Source organism: Coenobita brevimanus, chromosome 81 (genome assembly GCF_032717465.1).
Source record: "Coenobita brevimanus isolate Jiangsu-jjx chromosome 81, ASM3271746v2, whole genome shotgun sequence".
NCBI lineage: Eukaryota > Metazoa > Arthropoda > Malacostraca > Decapoda > Coenobitidae > Coenobita > Coenobita brevimanus.
The window spans coordinates 6,602,848-6,608,867 of NC_137034.1; the positions used below are offsets into that span (position 1 = coordinate 6,602,848).

A 6,020-nucleotide genomic window follows, 5' to 3' on the forward strand; every position below is an offset into this window, starting at 1 on the left:
GAAAAATAAAATCGAACATATTTTGATTATGAACATGACTACCAGGATTATATCTGTGAACACTTATATACCAGATTTTTGAAAACTGTAGTGTTAAAAGCTGTGTTATTATCAGGCTTTGAAACATAATGGAGGGTTACTGAAAATGTACAAATCCTATAACACTGAATGACTGAAGTATTAAAGTGTCGTGGAAAAAACAGAACTCGATTGGTAAAAAGAGAAATGGAATAACTGGCCTGACGAGACGAAAGGCAGAACAAAAGAGACAGAAATGGTGGGCAAAAGAAAAAAGAAAGAGAGAACTGACGATGAAGTAAAGAAATAACTGCTCTGAAGAAGACAGACAGAAAGAGAAAGGTGTTAGGTGAAAAAGTGAGAAAGTATTGGGGAGAAAGGAAGAAAGAGAAAGAAAACACTGGATCTCACTAAAGAAGAATTAGTGCAATATAAGAGGAAGGAAAATTTGAGGTCAGAAGAAGACGAATAGAAGAAAAAGAACAAGGGATAAAAGAAGAAGAAGAGGAAGAACAGCAGAAATTATAGCAGTAAAAACAAAACAAATAAAGAAAATAAAAGAGATCCATCACAAGACGTACACAAACAAGAAAGGTCGAATCTCAGACAATGCCCCCACTTGCCCTACGCCCTCCCCCTGGACACACTAACTCATAGATCACAACCCACGATCAGCAGACACTTCCTGACTCTATGTGCTGACTCGAGTGCTACCTCTGAGGTGCTGGAGGATGAGGAGAGGGTGGGTGTGGGTGTGGGTGTGGGTGTGGGTGTATATCCTGACCCATACTGCCCATGCCACCAACCTCCTCCTCACAACCACAGTGGCCACCCAGAAGGAAAGTCAGTGGGGTGAGTATACATGTGGACTATTTTTGTTGTATCTTTATCTATTGAAGTAGATAGACGCCTTCATGTGGTGGCACCGATAGATCAAGGCGGCTCCACTACCTGGCTACACAAACATCCCTTAACTCTTTTATCCCCCGAAAGGAGGAGGATGGACTGCAAGAGATAGGAAACTACAAAAATGTCCATATATTTATCCTGGTTTCATATTTCTGGGCGTGCATTATGGACTAATATTTGCTCTCTCTCTCTCTCTCTCTCTCTCTCTCTCTCTCTCTCTTCCTCCCTCTCTCTCTCTCTCTCTCTCTCTTCCAGGACATGTTCGATCCTTCACCAGGCAAACACTCCAAGACCGAACTTTTAGATTTGTAAATATTAAACACGCCAAAAAGTTTATTTATTTTGCGTACGAACCTCGAAGTTGAATTGGTGTGTGTGTGTGTGTGTGTGTGTGAGAGAGAGAGAGAGAGAGAGAGAGAGAGAGAGAGAGAGAGAGTCATAACACACACTCCTCCCACTCGACACAATCCTTTTTTTCTTTTTTTTTTCTTTTTTCAATTTATCTAGCCCTTACTTCATGGCATAATCATCTCTCTCTCTCTCTCTCTCTCTCTCTCTCTCTCTCTCAGTGATACAGGCGGTTACAAGAGAATTACTTTGTACACGTTACTTCTCATTTATGGACTTTCTCGTTCTCCCTCTCTTCTGTGTGTGTGTGTGTGTGTGTGTGTGTGAGAGAGAGAGAGAGAGAGAGAGAGAGAGGAGGCCTGGAGTGGACAGAGTGAGTGGTGGTAAGTGGAGATAAAGAGTCTTGAAGCCGTTTTCTTGTCAGTTAACTCTCTCTCTCTCTCTCTCTCTCTCTCTCTCTCTCTCTCTCACACACACACACACACACACACACACACACACACACACACACACACAGAGAGAGAGAGAGAGAGAGAGAGAGAGAGAGAGAGAGAGAGAGAGAGAGAGAGACTACAAATGCTAGGAATAAGGTAATCCATTTTCAGTAACATTCCTTTTTATGCTTCCTAACCCAAGACGATTTGCCTCAGTGGGTTAGTGAGGGCCTGTCTAACCCCTCCAGGTCCTTAAGTCCACCGTGAGATGAATAAAAGATGAATAAAATCGTCTGGAGGCAGGAAAAAGGAAAAAAAAAATTATCTTTGGTGTTTACGTGTGAAAATCATTAAATATATCTTTGGTGTGTACGTGTGAAAATCATTAATCTTTGGTGTTTACGTGTGAAAATCATTAATCTTCGGTGTGTACGTGTGAAAACCATTAATCTTTGGTGTGTACGTGTGAAAATCATTAATCTTCGGTGTGTACGTGTGAAAATCATTAATGTTTAGTGTGTACGTGTGAAAATCATTAATGTTTGGTGTGTACGTGTGAAAATCATTAATGTTTGGTGTGTACGTGTGAAAATCATTAATCTTTGGTGTGTACGTGTGAAAATCATTAATCTTTGGTGTGTACGTGTGAAAATCATTAATCTTTGGTGTTTACGTGTGAAAATCATTAATCTTTGGTGTGTACGTGTGAAAATCATTAATCTTTGGTGTGTACGTGTGAAAACCATTAATCTTTGGTGTGTACGTGTGAAAATCATTAATCTTTGGTGTGTACGTGTGAAAATCATTAATCTTTGGTGTGTACGTGTGAAAATCATTAATCTTTGGTGTGTACGTGTGAAAATCATTAATCTTCGGTGTGTACGTGTGAAAATCAAATATAATTTTAGTGTGTACGTGTGAAAATCATTAAATATAACTTTAGGGTGTACGTGTGAAAATCATTAAATATATCTTTAGTGTGTACGTGTGAAATTCAGGCAAAGCGCTACTCTGAAATCCGTGACTAAACATTTGCACTCAGTAAATATTTAAACGAGGCGTATTTAAACAAGTCCAGCTCTAAAAAAAACTCCACAAGGTGAGTGGATGGTGTTAATAAATAATGAATCCTGCTGCGCTCATAAAACGTTTGTACAATTATGGAGCTCTGTTTTTTTCACGTATTATAAATGTGGAGAGAATGGAGAATGAGAGACTGACTTGGAGTGTGAGTGAGGTGGAGGGGAGAGGAGATGGAGGGATGGGTGGAGGTATGAAAGGGTGTCTATTTGGAGAGAATGGAGACTGAAAGACTGACTAGGAGTGTGAGTGAGGTAGAGGAGAGAGGAGATGGAGGGATGGGTGGAGGTATGAAAGGGTGTCGTGGGTTGGGGAAGGGGCAGCCTTATTGTAGACAGCGTGACATGGAGGCGATTGGATTATAGTCACCCCTTTCGGAATTAAGGCAACTGGCTATAGGTGGATAGATAGATAGATAGATAGACAGATAGATCCAGAGAGATATTAAGACAAACGGACAAATAGTTGCCGATAGATAAATAGGGATATGGATAGATAGATATATATATAGAAAAATACAGAATTAGCTATAGATAGACAGACAGATATAAACAGACGTATATACAGAGAGACACAGACACAGACAGATAGACAGACAAACTTCACACTCACACACACACACACACACACACACACACACACACACACACACACACACACACAAAGCGCTAAAATTGAACAAACCATTAAAAGCAGCCCCAAATAAAGCTCAAAGCCGTATAATAATCCCGTGTAATTACTCTCGCTTTATATGACGTGGAGAGAGAGAGAGAGAGAGAGAGAGAGAGAGAGAGAGAGAGAGAGAGAGAGAGAGAGAGAGAGAGAGAGAGAGCACTGACCCTCGACAGATACAAAATTATTCACCCCAGTCGTCCCTAAAGGTCATTATTAAAGGCAGATTTTGTGATACGAATGCTGTTTTAGTGAGGTTATATTGGCTTATTTGTGATGGACTGGGACGCCTTCACGTGGTGGCACCCTTATGATAGGTCGGTGGAACTGCCTGGCTATACAAACATCCCTCAGTCCCCTCCCTAACCCCGAAAAGAGGATGGTGGACTGCGAAAGGACAATTTTGGCCTGCAGTCCACGGGGTTACAACGACTAAACTTATACACATTATGAAAAAAAATCTGTAAATATGGTAAACTAATATGACTTTTAAAAACTGGGAAAAAAATCTGTAAATATGAGAAAATAACTTAAAAATAAACGGGCAAAAATTAACCATAAATATAGGCTATAAGATACGTGTAAATAATGGTGAAATTAACCACGCATTAAAGCAAGCCTAAATTACACACACACACACACACACACACACACACACACACACACACACACACACACACACACACAAACACACACACACACACACACACACACACACAGACTCCCTGTTAATCCTATAGTGTTTTTGTAACTGATATAAAACAGCGTAATAAACCTCTGGAGTTACTTTTATTTATATGGCGTGACGGTACAGCATTACAGGGAAAACTAGACAGATACGAAGAATATTCCCCTTCGTCCCCTTCCCACTAAATACATAAATAAATACAGGTTTTGAACTCATTTACCAGGCTCATAAGTGTTATATTTCCTGTTATATTTCCGCGTGGGGGTATATTTTTGGCGGATTATAGTCGTGTGATATAATTAGGAGGGATTTTTTGGCACATGAAGCCAGATATAACCCTCATTAACTCCTCCACTCCTTAATTAACTCGAGATAAAAGAAAAATGGAGTGTTGAAAATGTTTGATTAATTTGAGTGTTATGATTTAAAGGAGATTATGATTTTTTGTGTGGATTATACTCTCTCTCTCTCTCTCTCTCTCCCTCTCTAGGCAAAGCAAAATCGTTTGGCTGTAGTTTGCATATAAAGATCGTTTATAGTGAACGTACAGGAGAGGTAGGTAGGTAGGTAGACAGGTAGTTAGGTAGTTAGGTAGGTGTTGGGTAGGTAGGTGGGTGGGTAGGTAGGTAGGTAGGTAGGTAGGTAGGTAGGTAAGTGTGAGGCAGGAAGCATAAAGCAGGCAGGTAACGCAAAGGTGAAGGCAGGAACGTAAGGCAGAGCAGGTTAGAAAGACAGGCATCGGTTAAGACAGACAGGTAGGCAGGGTAAGGCAGGTAGGCAGGGTAAGGCAGGTAGGCAGGGTAAGGCATGTAGGTAGGCAAGACAAGAGGGTAGTAAGGCAGTCAGACGGGTAGGAAAGGCAGGCAGGTAGGCAGGTAGGCAGGGTGAGGCAGACCGGCCCCTCTGCTAAGTCCCAGATCATCTTGTGGCGCCAGACGAAAAGAAGACACGGTGGAGAATATTTTACCTCTCTTCTTTACTTCCACCTCCTGCCTCACCCCTCCTTGCCTAACGTTTCTTTCCTACTCCCACTGTCACACCCACGCCCACACCAGCAAACTGAGCCGTCCCCACAGCACAAAAGATACCACTGGACGAGACTAGTGGAGAGCTACTGACAGATCACCTTTTATATAGTAAGTTAATGAGATACGGTATATAACAAGCCATTTTATTCAAGGGAAGTAATGGATTTTAGGAAACATCAATTATATGGGTCAAGTTCTCTCTCTCTTTCTCTCTCACTCTCTCTCTCTCTCTCCTCCCTCCCTTAGAGAATTTATGGAGCTTAATATTAGAGTTCAGAGACAAACTGACAGGAAGAGTAATATTAGCTGCAACCCCAGGCTCATGTGAACGTGAACCCGGTGGACTGCAGGCTTAAATTGCCCATGTTCAATCCATCAACTTCATTTGGGGATAGGGAGTGAGTTGAGGGACGTTTGTATAACCAGGCAGCTCCCCGGATCGTTCACACCTGTGCCACCACGTGAAGGCGTATGGAGCGATACAGGAAGAGTACCTACCGAGAACCATCACTTACATAGAGGCCTCGTTAATTTTCCCTTCCCCTTCAGAATTTATCGAGAGTTTAGAGACAAGTTGGGTGGAAGGCGATGAATCAAATATCCAATCAAACTTTTGCCCCGGCGTCACCCACATTACCCAGAAAACCATAAAGGGGCAGGTTGTGAGCTATGGTATGGGGTGAGTTATGCTGGGTTACGTTCTTAGGTTAGGCGGTGAGATAGATGGGTGGATGGATGGACTGATAGATGGATGGATGGACTGACGGTCTGATAGATGGACGGTTGGATGGACTGATGGATGGATGGACTGATAGATGGACGGATGGATGGACTGATGGATGG

The 6,020-nt window shown here is 41.9% G+C and overlaps 1 protein-coding gene across 1 annotated transcript in view; it reads left to right on the plus strand.

Annotated features, from left to right (window-relative positions):
* The first annotated feature begins 811 nt into the window (after positions 1-811).
* The window catches only part of LOC145409543 (uncharacterized), a 147,216-nt gene continuing 142,007 nt past the window's right edge, over positions 812-6,020 (plus strand). The window contains exon 1 of the mRNA XM_080279930.1: positions 812-870. The gene's annotated coding sequence lies outside the window, so the exon portion shown is untranslated. The remainder of the gene's footprint in view (positions 871-6,020) is intronic.